The sequence below is a fragment of the Lissotriton helveticus genome, chromosome 3_1, assembly GCF_964261635.1.
Source record: "Lissotriton helveticus chromosome 3_1, aLisHel1.1, whole genome shotgun sequence".
Taxonomy (NCBI): domain Eukaryota; kingdom Metazoa; phylum Chordata; class Amphibia; order Caudata; family Salamandridae; genus Lissotriton; species Lissotriton helveticus.
Genome location: NC_136061.1, coordinates 283737923 through 283755820, shown reverse-complemented (window position 1 = coordinate 283755820; position 17898 = coordinate 283737923).

Here is a 17898-nt window from a genome sequence, read left to right as displayed (position 1 = left end):
CACACATGCTCTGGTAAGCGCAATTAGCTCTGCAGCTTGTGCAGAATTATGGGAAATGCGCGCGGTCTCTATAATGGTGTGTAATGTCGTTACGGCATATGCTGCAGTCGTATCACCATTCGGCAGCTTGAAACATGAACCATCAACCCATAAAGTATCGTTGCATTCAGGAAGGGGAGTGTCCTGTAAGTCTACTCTCCCTTTTGTCTCTTCTTCTGTCCTAAAACAGCAGTCATGGTTATCAATCTTGTCTGTTTCTGTCGGAATGGGTAATAACGTTGCGGGATTCAGTGCATCGCACCTCTTTATGTGGATGTGACTTGCTAGCAGTGTAAGTTCGTAACTGGATAGTCGAGCGCTAGTAAGGTGTTGTGTCTTCGTCCTGTTTAGTAAAATGTCTACTGCATGCGGAACCATAACGATCAGAGTATTGTTCATGACTAATCCAGCGGATTGTCGGATGCAGACAGCTGCTGCGGCGGTAGCCCTCAGACAACTTGGTAGGGCTTTAGCCACAGGGTCTAGAGTTGCCGAAAAATACGCGCATGGGCGCTGTCTGTCCCCAAAATGTTGTGTTAAAACTGATAATGCACAACCTTCCTTCTCATGGACATATAATGTAAAAGGCTTACTGTAGTTGGGGTTTCCCAACACAGGAGCCGAACATAATGCATCACGCAACTCGTGGAAACTCGTCTGACAATCTTCAGACCAGGGCATAGGATTTGGCGTGTCTTTACAGAGTAGTGCCAGCAAGGGTTTGGCTAGTAGTGAGAAATTCGGTATCCATTGTCTACAGTACGATGTAATGCCCAAGAAGGCTTGAACCTCTCTCTGTGTCCTTGGGGCACTCAGTTCTGCAATTGCCTGTATTCTTTCTGGTGTCAGTCTCCTTCCCTCCTTCGACAAGATGTGACCTAAGTAGGTTACTTCTTGTCGGCAAAATTGTAGTTTGGAAAGAGAGACTTTGTGCTTCATGTCACATAAGTTACGTAATAATGATAACGTAGCTTTCTTGCAAATCTCTTCAGTGTCTGCAGCGATCAGCAGATCGTCTACGTGCTGAATCAGAGTTGAACCATTCGGTAGAATAATCGTGTCTAGTTGTGTTTTCAGGGCCTGACTGAATATTGATGGGCTTTCGCAGTAGCCTTGAGGAGCGCACTTGAAGCGGAAGCTTCGTCCTCCTAAATTGAATCCAAAAATATCTCTACTCTCCTCGGCAATCGGGTTGCTGAAGAAAGCGTTCTTCAGGTCGATCACCGAGAACCAATTTGCTGAAGCTGGAACCATCGTCAATAAAGCAGTAATGTCGGGGACAACAGGAAACTGTGGGATAACTATCTTGTTCACTTCTCTGAGGTCGATCACGAACCTGTACACAGGCTGTTGTAAAGGATCAGTACGCTTTAAGACGGGCAGAACTGGACTGTTACAAACATTTCCTGTTGTTTCTTTGATGACGTCTTTATGAATCAGGTCATAAACAATCGTCAATAATGCATTTTCGCATTCGCTAGATATTTTGTATTGGGGAATACGTGGCAACCTAACGTTGGCTTTCAATGTTATGACATACGGTGCTATCTCCAAACGACCTACATCATTAGAGCCATTAGCCCAAAGTATATCAGGAAGTGATGACAATTCAGTCGGAATATTGTCCTTTGACAAATACATTGGAGAAATGACTTTCTTACCTAAAGTAAGTTGTACTCCCAAGGGGGAACAGTACAAAGTCGCATATAACCTTTTAAGCAAATCCAAACCTAACAAATTTTCACCGCAACCTGTTGTAAGAATGAGGGGTGCTTCTAATTCGCACGGGCCAATAGAAAGAGATATAGGACTGGAGATCGGGTTTCTAACAGGGGCGCCAGAGAAACCTACTGAAACATTCATTTCGCCAGACAAAGGTGCGCCAGGAAGTTTCGAGTGCATGATAGAACTTTTTGTAGCAACAGTATCCAGCAGAAATGGCTCTGACACTCCTGAGGTAATTACCTTGACATAAGGTCCATTCTGATCTACTGGAACTGAAACAACTCCCTCTCTTTGTCCATGGCTGTCCTAGCAATTGTTACCCTCATTTTCGTGTTCGGTGTAATAGTCGTCAGCATAGTACTGAGCTGACCTGGACGACGCATTATTCTGTTGGTCAAAGCTGTTCATCGAATTCTGAGGCGGAAAGGAAGTTGTATTCTGGGTGAAATTTCCACGGCCCCTACCTCTAGGGGCATGTTGAACACCTCTTCCCCTTACACCTGAAGCACCGCTCGAACGTCGCGCAAGAGCCGGACAATTACCTTTAAAGTGACCCTCTTCTTTGCAATACGCACATTGATTCGGGCCATAAGCAATACGCTGATGGGTAAACTCGTTTCCTTGCGCGTTTCTCGAATACTGCTGTTGTTGTTGGTAATTGGGCTGACTAGCCGTACGAGGCGGATAGGCTTGCTGGAGAAGAACTTTAGTTTTTAAATCTTTTGTCTTTTTGTCGACTTTATCTAGCTCATCTTTGCGCCTATTTTCATAGTACTGGGCGGTAGCTAAAATTTGCGCTGACGTAGAGACAGCCCAAGCACTCTCTGAATCTTTCAGTTTATTACACAGTTCAGGGATTAAATTATGTACGAATTTGTCTACAAACAATCTTTGACCACCCTCGGTAGCCATATCCTGACCACTATGATCGGTGAAAGTCTCCTCAAATCTTGTGAAAAAGTCAGACACATTCTCATCTTTCTTCTGCTTGCACGCAGATAGCTTGTCCCAGTTTACGCGTACTTCAGGCATTATCGTCTTCATGTACGCGATAATTCTACCAGGAAGTTCAGCTATTAACGGCTCAGGTTTAGAACCACCAATTTGTCTAGCATCTATAGCGGCAATGTTCGCCCATGAGTCACCTAGTTCTTGGTCATGGTTCGTATGACGTATTTTGCTCCATAGAGGATGTGGAACAACGTTCCCAAACAACATGTCGATATCCGCTAAATTCATTATACATGAGCTTGCAGTTTGTGATAACTCCTTATAATACCCAGTCGGGTTTTTACGAGGATCAGGCAGTGTCTGCTTGAGTGCTAAGACATCGGATCTTTTCCAGGGGACATGTACCCATACACGCTGGAAATGAGGCAGAATTGGTGGATTCGCATTCGCATCACCTTCCCTCCAAACCGGAGGAACCTCTCTCATGGGGTACTGTCTCGCTCTTTTCCCGCCTGGTGCATCGTCTTCGTGACATGATCTAGAGACGTTTCCCTTACTCCTATAAGAGAGTAATAACTCTATCGCTTTCTCAACATCTGCACCTATAATCATACCTTGATAGAACTTAAAGCGTGTACGCCATAGTTCGTTCATTGTGTATTTGGGATCATTTGTCTTCACATCTTCGCCCAGATATACACACATTTCTTCGAATACGTATCTCTGAGTGGGTGCATTCCATTGACGGAAAACTTCCATAACAGACTGAACATCATATCTAACAGTATCCGTAATCCATCGGCGTGCTAGTTCATTCAGCACTTTTCTTTCCTCGCAATCAGGCAGTTGACTACGTAACTGTCTATCTTCTGTTTTAGGGGTCGTTTTAGGCGACCCGAAGAAAGGTGAAAGCAGACCAGTGACGGTACCTGTCACTCTTTGTCTAATAGAAGGAGAACCTTGCGGAGGAGCAAGTGCATCGGAAAAAACAGGCTGAGGCAAAGAAGAAGCAGAGGCAATAGCAGACGAAGTTGAAGTAGTAGCAGACGTAGTATCATAGACAATAGCTGGAGCTGTAGGCAAAGTCGTAGAAGTAGATGGAGTAGGTAGCAAAGATGGCGGCCCTTGAGAAGGCTGCGCCGGAGAAGTAGAAACCAGCTGAAGAGGAGCTGGCGTTCGTGCAAGAGCTGGATTACGTGCGCCGGGGCGCGGTATAGTAAAATGCTTTGGCGTTGTAGTAGTGTCTAACGCATACGGTGGAGGTGAGCTTAATAAGTGGGACATTAATGGATCTTTCTCGGATCTCTCCTCTTGACCTTGTCCCTTATTTGGTAACATCGGGTAGCATTTATCTACTGCTAGTTTCTTGCTCCTAAGTATTTGTTCGCTTTCTTGCTCTTTCTCGTTATCCCTGTATGCAACGGCAGCTTGCACCATTGACACACCTCTTTTATTCCTTTTTGCTAATTTTATTTCTTTCTGTTTGGCTTCTTTGCGCCAAAAGTGGAAAGAGTCAAACATCGCCGGCCGGGCTTTTCTCTTAAATAATTTGACCTCTAGGTTATCTAATATTTCTGAGTCGAAACTACCATATTGGGGCCATTTTAAAACACCATCCTTGCGGGTGTATTTTATCCACACTTCATTATATGTGATAGGACCTACGCCGTGCTTTACATAGAGCTCATATGTTGGAGTTCCAATCGGAGGAACCGGACAGGAATCCTCTAATCGGGAGTCCTTACTATAACCAAGACAAAACAAGTTTCCAAGTCTGCTAAAACCAGGCATCTTTGCTCACTAGTCTAGCTTCAAACTTCAAAGGATTATCTGTTACGATATTTCTCGTGAATACACAAGTCCTTCGGCTTTGGGGCTTGCAAGTACCAAATCAAAGCGTATCTCAAGGATACCAAAAACTAAGGACAAACTAAGGACTGGGAGACGCTCCACTTATACTTAACTGAAGTATTTGAAGATCGGTGACGTCGCTAGAAGACTCGTCTATCGTTTCGCTCTACCAAGGATCACTGGGTCCAAAACAAGGCGATAGTCAGGGCAGCAGTCCTTCGTAGCCGTCGGGACGCGGGGAACCTCGCAGCAAAGACCTTCGGAACCACGTCGACATACAGGGGTCGCTGAAGTGGTTGGCCGTCCTCTGGAATTTTCACACGAAGCTCCTCACGAACATCTGGCTTGGACCGTCGCCGCTTGATACCGCCCCGAGTTGGGCGCCAACTGAGGTAACGGGTTTTTAGGAACCCGTTTGGTGCCAGGGGATAACACCCGAAGACCTCTGAGTTCTCCCTGTTCCGGACCACAGAAACATGGAGTCTTCTAGTCGCAGTCAGAGATCAAGTTTTATTGGTAGCTACCAAGTAACAGGTGTCCTAGAAGCACGACAAACACGGGTCATGTGTTCTCAGGAGACTGTTCGTTTTTACAGAACCAGCCTTCTCCTTATATACAGAAATAATAGCTGCAAGCAAGAATTCTTGAGTTTATGATATGGCTATACACATATTTCTACAATAGTACAAAAGAGCGAAGTCATGTAGGCAAACCCGTATTTTAGATGTCCAAGTCGTGATAGATTACCTAGCCAGGCCCGGAACTCCCATCAGATATCGGTGAAGCCCCAATAAAAGAAGGCACCTCCTAGTCATAAAACTGGCCATAAACAGGGAGCGTGGACAGGTGTGTATGTGTGTAGAAAACATGATCTGTACGCGGTGAATGGTTTGTGGTATGTTGTGCATTGATGCTATCGTGTTTGGCCACTGGGCGAGGAGCTGCCCAAACAGGTTTGGCTGGAGGCAAGGGAGTCAGTTGGGACAGGTCAGGGGGGGAGTCAGGGAAGGTGGACGTGTCCTTTGAGATCAAGCTCGACCTTTAATTGACTTATCATGAGGGCAAGACACAAGATGGATACCGTTTACAAAATGGAGTCTGAGGGGTCGGGACGGAAACTACGATTCAGGGGTGTTAGCATGTCTCGATCATGACGCAAATGCATAGGAATGATGTCCTAATCATTATCGGTTTGTCGACACCAAATTCGTCATGGTACGTTGATGTTTCGGGACACGGGTATCGGACCTCGATACCGGGACAACAGTAGGGTCCAGAATTTCAGAACCACAATGTCATGAGTGATGTCACTGACCATGTCATGAGTGATGTAATATGTGACGTCATCAGCAGTGCATTGCGGGCGCGTGAGTTATAGTTAGCTGAACTAACTATAACGGGGGAATTTCAATGGTTTTGTATGAGTGAAATGTCCAGCTAACTATAACATGTGTGAAACTATGGTTTTTTTCAGTGAATTTCTAAGGTTTTTTAAATGCTAATTCCTAACTATAACGTAGCTGAAACCTATGGTTTTTTCAGTGAATTTCAAAGGTTTTTTAAATGCTAATTCCTAACTATAACGTGGCTGAAACCTTTAGGTTTTTTCAGTGAATTTCAAAGGTTTTGTAAATGATAATTTTTAAATGTATTAATTGTCATATTTTTTTATACTAATTTACTACATTGTTTTAAAGTATTTATTTTTAGATATTTTAGTTTTTAAATTACATTACATATTTTTAATATAAATTGGAAAAAAATGTTTTTAAAAATTTTGAAATTGTAATATATTTTTTTTATTTCATATTTTTTTTATTTATATATATTTTATATAGCAGGCAATATTATCCTATGGAAGGAAATTCAAGTTACTGGTAAGTACAGTCAAATTTACTTTTCAGGAATAGTATTGAGCTGAAAGATGCAGCTCTGAGGTCTCTCCTGATAACAGGTGAGTAAATCGGAATTCATAGTTCGGCTGATTTTTGAGGAATTTTTTAAAGTTCCAAAACTCCACACTTAGTAAAATTTCCAAGTGAAACCAGTCAATGTTAGCCTATAGTGTAGTTCCTATATTCCCAATAGGCGCTGTGCATTGGAATAACATAAACGATCGTTTAGACGTAGGACTTAGGTCGACTGGGTCTCTATTGAATATGTTAGACTTAATTATGAATGCCAGCTAGCTCAGAGGTCACTAGAAACTTTCTCAAGTAAACAAGAAGGTGTTAAATGTCCTGAATAGACAAGAAGGGATTAGTTTCTGACAACCGCATAAACATCTAAACACAAAAGACAGCCCGGGGGTCTAAAGGGAATATATATAGTGGTCCCTCTATTCACTATGCTCCTATATAAGTGAGCAAGAATGATTACGCACTAGACCTCGCTTAGTGCCTCAAAATAGAAAATAGGATGGAATTATAACCTCATGGCTCTATGATTCACCGCGACCGATTGAATGGACCCCTCCGGAGAGGTAGGATTCCCATCAATGTCTTATGTAGATCAAATTGTTATCATTTGGTCATCCCAAGCTGGTTGGTATGTCTTCTGATCAATAAGACCATACCTAACCACAAAACTCGTTGGGGACAAGCCCTCAATCACTGTGACGACCACAGAGCCATGATCTAGATGGAAAAAGTGCAGTGCGAAAAAAAGAAGTGGTGTGAATTAAAACAGGATAGAGAAACAATAAAAGAAATTTTAATTGGCATTGTACTCTCCCTTGTTAAAACCAAACAAGTGAAGCAGTTTGGAACAAATAACTGCTTTTCAAAAGGCCAACATGTTTCAGCCCTAAACGGACTAGTACCAAGGGCTTTCGTCTGGACCACAGTTCTTAATCACTCGCTACTGTCTAACAAAAGTGTAAAATAAAAGGATATCAACATGTGAACGTGGGGTCAATGCTCCTCTGTATCAATTCGGCGTATCGTACATCTGTAAGGAACAGACAACATACATTGGGATCATGAAAGAGGTAAATAAACCCTAAACTACCATCCTAATAGTGATTAAAAACATTCTTTTGTACTCACCCATACTGTACAGGGAGTGTGCCTCACCTCTCCTGGAACCTAGCTCAGGGTAAGAAGGAGGTCCCGCTCTACAAAAGGTAAGGAGGGGGTGTGTGAGTGAAGAAGAGAGGAAAACTAACATATACTCTCCTAAACTCTGCAGCAATAGCCACCCTCAACTAATCCCAACCTCTTGGAGTTCAGTTCAGAAAGTTTAAAAAATAACAGGGACTGAAAGGGCTACAGGACCCTCGAGTCCCCCCAGTCCCTCTCCCAACAAAACTGCCAATGTTTGTTAAGTTTCTACCACTAGAAAGGGATGGCCCACCACCCTCCTCCAAAGTATTGTTTAAATGGTCCAGAGTTTCTTGTTCCCCAAAACCATCACAATTTAAATCTCTCTACCACTATAAAACTGACCTGTCCATCGCGACCTCGTAGCGCTCATCTGAGCTCAGTGGGAGGCAAAGACCGGTAGTTGAAGAGGGTTCATGTACTCCCAAAGCCCGGAAGTGTGCGGGGCCATTGAAGTCAAAATCACCTTCATGGAGAATCAAAATCTCTTATATCTTATATCTTAATCTCTCTTATTGCAATATTTGCCCCCCATGTCGCGATGTCAAGTAGCCACAGAACCGGGAAGAATCTGCCCGAGTTCAATGTCCCTCGAAGAATGAAAAAACGAAAGGCAGCCACTCGCGTAGTCTCGCGATAGGTAAAAGCGGGACTACCGAGTGACATCACCCGTTTGGTGTCTGTAGTTCCCTGGCCAATGAAGCGAAGGAAAAAGGAGTGTGTGTAAAACACAATGAATACAACGGTCACTTGTGGGCAGCGGACCTGCTGGGAAGCAAAGGGATATCAGCACAATTTAGTCATCCCGGCGTTCTATCGGCCAATTTTGTTAGGTTGATGTAGCCTGATTGTTTTGAGGCGAGATCCCATGAGAGTCACTAATGGCCTACAAGATGACATCATTCAGCTTGTAATTGTAGTTCGTACATAAATATGCTACCAATCAATAGATCCTTCGTACCTATATTTAGTGGGGCGCTCCTTACGCACATATTAAATCATAAAAAACGTAACTGATATATTTCTTTTTGTATATAAATTGTAGAATTAGTGCATGAACTACTGGTATGTTCTACTCGATGTGAATGGTCTAGTGAAAACAGAGCTTCATTCTATGTGTGTGCAGGCAAACATTTTGCTCTAGTTTGGATAATGTTTTATTACAAACATAACTGCTGCTAAAGGCTTTTCTATAATACGTTAACCAAAGCAGTTACTTGAGATCTTCAATGGTATCGATTTATTTCTAGCTTTGATTAATTACATATAGTATGCCAGCAGGTGTCAAGTTGCTATGATGCATACTCCTAGATGGATTACCTGTCATAGTGACAAGACGCCAAACCTCATTCATTGTCTCTGCATAAAGTGGGAAAATATACATAGTCCAGAATATGGCTGGATTAAACCTATCAAGCATAATCCAAACTAAACAGTTCCAAAGACTGATGCAGGTTAGTTCAAGGCTACCCAAGGGATTTCATCGTTCAAACCCCGAGTATCCGTAGATAATTTATATATCCACCTCTGTTCTTTTAAAAAAAGGAAATGTGATATATCACTCATATGAGATGGAATGTGAGGTTTGTCCAGAACAGTCCAGGTAAAATCTGACTCGGAATGGTTAAATTCCAGGAAGTGTTTGGTCAGCTTGGACACAGTTTTTTTGCACCGGAACAAGCTTTTATGTTCTTGCATTCTGATTCGCACCTTTCGGGTCGTCATGCCCACATATTTCTTATCGCATGGGCAAGTTATTTGATAAATCAAATTGGTGCTGTTACAGTTTGTGAATTGTTTAAGCACCCAAGGACGATCTGTTCTTATATCTACTTGTTCTGTCCGTGATGTCTGGGGGCAGACTGAGCAAGACCCACAGGGATGGTGCCCTGTCACTGCTGGGAGATCCCACAGGGTACCCACCGATCTTTTTGGTATATCTTTCGGGCGGGTATGAATCAACCTGTCTCGAAGGCTCGTAGCCCTCTTAAATGCAAACAAAGGGAATTCGATTTTGTCATTGCTCGCATTTAGGATCCTCCAGTGTCGTTTAACAATACGTTGTATTTGATTGGATCTTGTATTAAAGGTGCTCACAAAGGTGATACGATCCAGAGGTGGTTTTGATACAGGTGGTTCAAGTAGTGCTAGGCGATTATTGTTAGGGGCTCGTTTTAGGGAGCATTTGACTAGCTGTTTCGGGTATTGTCTCTGGATCAACTGCTCGCTTAGTAGCTCTGCATGTTTTGAGAAAGTTTCTTTGGTAGAACAATTTCGCCTCACTCTGAGAAACTGCCCAAATGGCAGATTGTCTCTAAGGGCTTTAGGATGTTGACTCCCATATAATAAGAGGGAGTTTCTTGCCATAGGCTTACGAAAAAGTTCACTCTCAAGCCCAGCATTGGTGGCATAAATGGACAGATCCAAGAAAGAGATCCTTTCCTTGTTTGACTCCATTGTGAAACGCAGGTATCTATTCTGCAAGTTGAGCCATTGATGAAAAAGGCGAATAGACTCATGATCCCCTCTCCAGACTACAAGAATATCATCTATATACCTCCTCCACCACCTAATGTAGGGGCGGAAGGGGTTAGATGCAGTCAGGATATGCTGCTGTTCGAAAGCATGGACATACAGATTCGCCAGGCTAGGGGCGAAAATGCTGCCCATGCTGGTACCAGAGGTCTGAAGAAAGATATCATCTTCAAATCTGAAGAAATTATCTTTCATGGCTATCTTCGCCAAAGCCATTATAAAAGACACTGAGGTGATCAAATTCAATTCAGTGTGGCTTAAAATGTCCCTGATGGTGTCTAGTGTCTCGTCTTGCGGAATCGATGTATACAACGACTCCACGTCGAACGAGACCAGGTAATCGGTATCCTGGTTATACTCAATGTCAGGTAAGGCTCTAAGAACATCAGAGGTATCTTTCAAATATGTGGGCATTCTCTCGACAATTGGTCTGAGAAAGTGGTCCACGAAAGCAGATAATGGTTCAAGGAGGGAGCCTATGCCAGATATTATTGGCCTGCCGGGAGGTGGTCTCTGAACTTTGTGCACTTTAGGCAAAGTGTAAAAGTAGGGCATAGAGGGGTGTGCTGTGGCTAGAAATTTCGCTTCATGATTAGTGATCCACCCTTCACTTAGGGCTTCCTCAATCAGAGTGTTAATCTCTAAGGTCAATCTCTCTGTAGGATCTGTGGTGAGTATCTCATATGATGTTTCGACACGTAATTGTCGTAGACATTCGGTTCTATAATCTCCAGTGTCTTGAATCACTATCGAGCCCCCCTTGTCCGCGGGTTTGATAGTGATTGAGATATCCTCAATTAATGCTTGAAGTGCTAGGTTTCAAGCATTAATTGAGGATATCTCAATCACTATCAAACCCGCGGACACTGGAGATTATAGAACGGAATGTCTACGACAATTACGTGGTCTCGTTCGACGTGGAGTCGTTGTATACATCGATTCCGCAAGACGAGACACTAGACACCATCAGGGACATTTTAAGCCACACTGAATTGAGCCTGGCGAATCTGTATGTCCATGCTTTCGAACAGCAGCATATCCTGACTGCATCTAACCCCTTCCGCCCCTACATTAGGTGGTGGAGGAGGTATATAGATGATATTCTTGTAGTCTGGAGAGGGGATCATGAGTCTATTCGCCTTTTTCATCAATGGCTCAACTTGCAGAATAGATACCTGCGTTTCACAATGGAGTCAAACAAGGAAAGGATCTCTTTCTTGGATCTGTCCATTTATGCCACCAATGCTGGGCTTGAGAGTGAACTTTTTCGTAAGCCTATGGCAAGAAACTCCCTCTTATTATATGGGAGTCAACATCCTAAAGCCCTTAGAGACAATCTGCCATTTGGGCAGTTTCTCAGAGTGAGGCGAAATTGTTCTACCAAAGAAACTTTCTCAAAACATGCAGAGCTACTAAGCGAGCAGTTGATCCAGAGACAATACCCGAAACAGCTAGTCAAATGCTCCCTAAAACGAGCCACTAACAATAATCGCCTAGCACTACTTGAACCACCTGTATCAAAACCACCTCTGGATCGTATCACCTTTGTGAGCACCTTTAATACAAGATCCAATCAAATACAACGTATTGTTAAACGACACTGGAGGATCCTAAATGCGAGCAATGACAAAATCGAATTCCCTTTGTTTGCATTTAAGAGGGCTACGAGCCTTCGAGACAGGTTGATTCATACCCGCCCGAAAGATATACCAAAAAGATCGGTGGGTACCCTGTGGGATCTCCCAGCAGTGACAGGGCACCATCCCTGTGGGTCTTGCTCAGTCTGCCCCCAGACATCACGGACAGAACAAGTAGATATAGGAACAGATCGTCCTTGGGTGCTTAAACAATTCACAAACTGTAACAGCACCAATTTGATTTATCAAATAACTTGCCCATGCGATAAGAAATATGTGGGCATGACGACCCGAAAGGTGCGAATCAGAATGCAAGAACATAAAAGCTTGATCCGGTGCAAAAAAACAGTGATCAAGCTGATCAAACACTTCCTGGAATTTAACCATTCCGAGTCAGATTTTACCTGGACTGTTCTGGACAAACCTCACATTCCATCTCATATGAGTGATATATCACATTTCCTTTTTTTAAAAGAACAGAGGTGGATATATAAATTATCTACGGATACTCGGGGTTTGAACGATGAAATCCCTTGGGTAGCCTTGAACTAACCTGCATCAGTCTTTGGAACTGTTTAGTTTGGTTTATGCTTGATAGGTTTAATCCAGCCATATTCTGGACTATATATATTTTCCCACTTTATGCAGAGACAATGAATGAGGTTTGGCGTCTTGTCACTATGACAGGTAATCCATCTAGGAGTATGCATCATAGCAACTTGACACCTGCTGGCATACTATATGTAATTAATCAAAGCTAGAAATAAATCGATACCATTGAAGATCTCAAGTAACTGCTTTGGTTAACGTATTATAGAAAAGCCTTTAGCAGCAGTTATGTTTGTAATAAAACATTATCCAAACTAGAGCAAAATGTTTGCCTGCACACACATAGAATGAAGCTCTGTTTTCACTAGACCATTCACATCGAGTAGAACATACCAGTAGTTCATGCACTAATTCTACAATTTATATACAAAAAGAAATATATCAGTTAAGTTTTTTATGATTTAATATGTGCGTAAGGAGCGCCCCACTAAATATAGGTACGAAGGATCTATTGATTGGTAGCATATTTATGTACGAACTACAATTACAAGCTGAATGATGTCATCTTGTAGGCCATTAGTGACTCTCATGGGATCTCGCCTCAAAACAATCAGGCTACATCGACCTAACAAAATTGGCCGATAGAACGCCGGGATGACTAAATTGTGCTGATATCCCTTTGCTTCCCAGCAGGTCCGCTGCCCACAAGTGACCGTTGTATTCATTGCGTTTTACACACACTCCTTTTTCCTTCGCTACATTGGCCAGGGAACTACAGACACCAAACGGGTGATGTCACTCGGTAGTCCCGCTTTTACCTATCGCGAGACTACGCGAGTGGCTGCCTTTCGTTTTTTCATTCTTCGAGGGACATTGAACTCGGGCAGATTCTTCCCGGTTCTGTGGCTACTTGACATCGCGACATGGGGGGCAAATATTGCAATAAGAGAGGTGCAATTATAAGAGATTTTGATTCTCCATGAAGGTGATTTTGACTTCAATGGCCCCGCCCACTTCCGGGCTTTGGGAGTACATGAACCCTCTTCAACTACCGGTCTTTGCCTCCCACTGAGCTCAGATGAGCGCTACGAGGTCGCGACGGACAGGTCAGTTTTATAGTGGTAGAGAGATTTAAATTGTGATGGTTTTGGGGAACAAGAAACTCTGGACCATTTAAACAATACTTTGGAGGAGGGTGGTAGGCCATCCCTTTCTAGTGGTAGAAACTTAACAAACATTGGCAGTTTTGTTGGGAGAGGGACTGGGGGGACTCGAGGGTCCTGTAGCCCTTTCAGTCCCTGTTATTTTTTAAACTTTCTGAACTGAACTCCAAGAGGTTGGGATTAGTTGAGGGTGGCTATTGCTGCAGAGTTTAGGAGAGTATATGTTAGTTTTCCTCTCTTCTTCACTCACACACCCCCTCCTTACCTTTTGTAGAGCGGGACCTCCTTCTTACCCTGAGCTAGGTTCCAGGAGAGGTGAGGCACACTCCCTGTACAGTATGGGTGAGTACAAAAGAATGTTTTTAATCACTATTAGGATGGTAGTTTAGGGTTTATTTACCTCTTTCATGATCCCAATGTATTATGTCTGTTCCTTACAGATGTACGATACGCCGAATTGATACAGAGGAGCATTGATCCCAAGTTCACATGTTGATATCCTTTTATTGTACACTTTTGTAAGACAGTAGCGAGTGATTAAGAATTGTGGCCCTGACGAAAGCCCTTGGTACTAGTCCGTTTAGGGCTGAAACATGTTGGCCTTTTGAAAAGCAGTTATCTGTTCCAAACTGCTTCACTTGTTTGGTTTTAACAAGGGAGAGTACAATGCCGATTAAAATTTCTTTTATTGTTTCTCTATCCTGTTTTAATTCACACCACTTCTTCTTTTTCGCACTGCACTTTTTCCATCTAGATCATGGCTCTGTGGTCGTCACAGTGATTGAGGGCTTGTCCCCAACGAGTTTTGTGGTTAGGTATGGTCTTATTGATCAGAAGACATACCAACCAGCTTGGGATGACCAAATGATAACAATTTGATCTACATAAGACATTGATGGGAATCCTACCTCTCTGGAGGGGTCCATTCAATCGGTCGCGGTGAATCATAGAGCCATGAGGTTATAATTCCATCCTATTTTCTATTTTGAGGCACTAAGCGAGGTCTAGTGCGTAATCATTCTTGCTAACTTATATAGGAGTATAGTGAATAGAGGGACCACTATATATATTCCCTTTAGACCCCCGGGCTGTCTTTTGTGCTTAGATAGTTGTTTAGGGGATTTCAGCCTGTGAGTTGGGTCTTTAAATATTTCCCTATGACCCTGTTTTCACCATTTGTTATTTAATAAAACCGCATAAACATGACAACTTTGCTCCCTCCAGAATAAGGAGTATACCTCCAGAGTCGCGGAAACAATAGATAACTATTTTACTCAGTCAATCGTGCATTCTTAGTTTCACCAGAAGCGCAGAGAAATAGAGAGACGGGCGTTTTCAATAAAAGTGGTTATTTATTGAAGAGTCTTCTTTCTCATGCAAGAGAAGTGAGTTGCTACAATAGCAATACTTGTCATAAAGTAAAGTGCGTACAGTAAAATGAGTATTATGAAATAATACTGTAAAAGCACGGTATGGTTTCTAAGCCATACGGTGTTTAAAATAGATAAAATATATACATTGATAAAATCATGACTAAACGTACTCAACTGGTGCTTCTAAGATACGCCTACCCCGGTGTACCTAACCTAAGCCTAGTACGTGGGAAGGAGTAAGTGAGCTGTAGTTTGAGTTAAGATAGTTTCTGCCAAGAATCTAAATCAAGAATTCTCTTAAGGGTCTAATCAGCTCCGTACCTTGGTTATAGAATGAAGGAGGTCTTGTATCTCTCTCTCTCAGGACTCGATCTCCCAGCAACCCGCAAGGGTGACAGGGAAACACTGGAGCTGGATTTCTCGGCAGGAGAAAAGACAGCGTCTCTCTCAGTGCGTCAGTGGGAGGGTCGGCTTCCTTCAGCACTCGTTACAGCAGGGCGTCGGGCAAGTAGATAGCCGATCTGCTCCAAACCACAGTGTCTTTTGCTAGGGCAGATGCTGGTATATTTATACCTGGAAGGTGCCGAGTTTGACATAAGGTTGGACATAAGACATCACTAAGAACTCGCAGTTCTTTCAGGACTCCAGGACTTCTAGGACAAATCAATACAGAAGCAGGGGGAATTCCCGGGCTGCTGGAGGCTTGGTTTGTTTAAGAACACATTGTGCTTTCTAGGAGTCTATGGGAGTAGCCTTGCCGTATTTGGACTGCATTGGCTATGACTTAATATGGGTATGATTCTTATGCCTTTATAAGGATATGATTTGATATAACCGCATAACGGCATAAATCGGGAATATTTAAATAGGGTCCTAGATTAGTTTACAACAAGCCTTTGGAAGGAAATTCAAGTTACTGTAAGTATGGTTACAATTACTTTTCAGGATCAGTAGTGTGCTGAAAGATGCAGCACTGAGGTCTCTCCTGATAACAGGTGAGTAAATCGGAATTCATAGTTCGGCTGATTTTAAAGGAATTTTTTAAAGTTCCAAAACTCCAAAAATTTCCAAGTGAAACCAGTCAATGTTAGCCTATGGAAGGAAATTCAAGTTACTGTAAGTATGGTAAGAATTACTTTTTAGGATCATTAGTGGGCTGAAAAATGCAGCACTGAGGTCTCTCCTGATAACAGGTGAGTAAATCGGAATTCGTAGTTCGGCTGATTTTACAGGAATATTTTGCTCAATAGTGAAGGAAGGGGGCGGGGCCTGGGATAACGTGTGCAAACACGCCCTGTGGCTCGTTTTAGGCTGGGGAATTAATTCCTCTTCAATCCTGAGGTCCCCTGTGAGCCAGCTAGCCCACCAAGTACCTCCAGTATGCGCCAGGGAGCTGTGTTGCAGAGAGGTGTTCAGACGGCACGCCCCCTTTTTACAACATTCTGCAACACAGCTCCGTAACACAACTATGTGGTGCTTACTGGAGATAACTGTTGGACTAGTTGCCCCCTAGCGGACCTATGGATTGAAGAGGATTTAATTCCCCAACTTAAAACGCGCCACAGGGCATGTTTGCACTCACATCACCTCTAGCCCCGCCCCCTACCTTCACCACTGTGCAAACGCACCCTGTAGCATGTTCTAAGTTGGGGGATTAAGTCCCCTTGCATACTGGGGGTCCCTGGGGGTCAAGAAGCCCACCAGGAACCTCCAGTATGCTCCAGGGGACTGCGTTGCAGAGATGTGTAAAAAGGGGTGTGGCCTCATTATACCTCTCTGCAACACAGCCCCCTGGCGCGTTTGCAGAGGGGGAACTAATTCCCCTTGCATACTGGAGGTCCCTGGGGGCCAACTAGCCCACCAGGAACCTCCAGTATGCGCCAGGGGACTGCCTTGCAGAGAGGTGTAATGAGGCCACGCCCCTTTTTACACCTCTCTGCAACGCAGCCCCCTGGCGCGTTTGCAGAGGGGGAACTAATTCCCATTGAAGACTGAGGGTCCCTGGAGGCCAACTAGCCCACTAGGAACCTCCAGTATGCGCCAGGGGGCTGCGTTGCAGAGAGCTGTAATGAGGACACACCCCTTTTTACACCTCACTGCAACGCAGCCCCCTGGCGCGTTTGCAAAGGGGGAACTAATTCCCCTTGCATACTGGGGGTCCCTGGGGGCCAACTAGCCCACCAGGAACCTCCAGTATGCGCCAGGGGCCTGCATTGCAAAGAAGTGTAATGAGGCCACGCCCTTTTTACACCTCTCTGCAACGCAGCCCCCTGGTGCTTTTTCAGACGGGAAACTAATTCCCCTTGCATACTGGGGGTCCCTGGGGCCCAATTAGCCCACCAGGAACCTCCAGTATGCACCAGGGGGCTGCGTTGCAGAGAGGTGTAATGAGGCCACGCCCCTTTTTACACCTCTCTGCAACGCAGCCCCGGGGGCCGGCCTTTTTTTATTTTTATTTTCTTGGGAGGGGGGCCGTGTTGCACCCTCCCGGGCCACTTCTGGCCCCAGAGACCCCAACTCGCGGGGCCTGGCCCTCCTCATTGGAGGGTGTGGGGGGGTCCCCAAGCCCCCCACGGTCCCTGGCGGCTCGCCGCATCCTGCGGGAGCCGGCATTACTTTTCTGCATGGGGAGCAGCTAACATGGAAGAGAGAGCAGGTTTCCTGCTTTCTCTTCCAAAATCCAAAGAAGTTTGCTATGGTAGGGCGGGAGCCGCGAGGGGGTGGTGTTCCCCGGGGCTGGGGGGCCCATCACGGTTTTAAATATTAGTGCCCCGGGGAGGTGGCGGTCCCCGGGGTGTGTGGGGGGGCTTGAACACCCCCACACAGGTTTTTTTAATTTTTATTTTATTCGAAGCCCCGGGGGTGGTGGTCCCCGGGGCTGTTGGGGGGATTGACCCCCCCACACTTTTTGGCATAGTGCACTCGGGATTTGGTCCCCCCGGGGGCTAATTTAAAAAAAAGCAGACCGGATTTA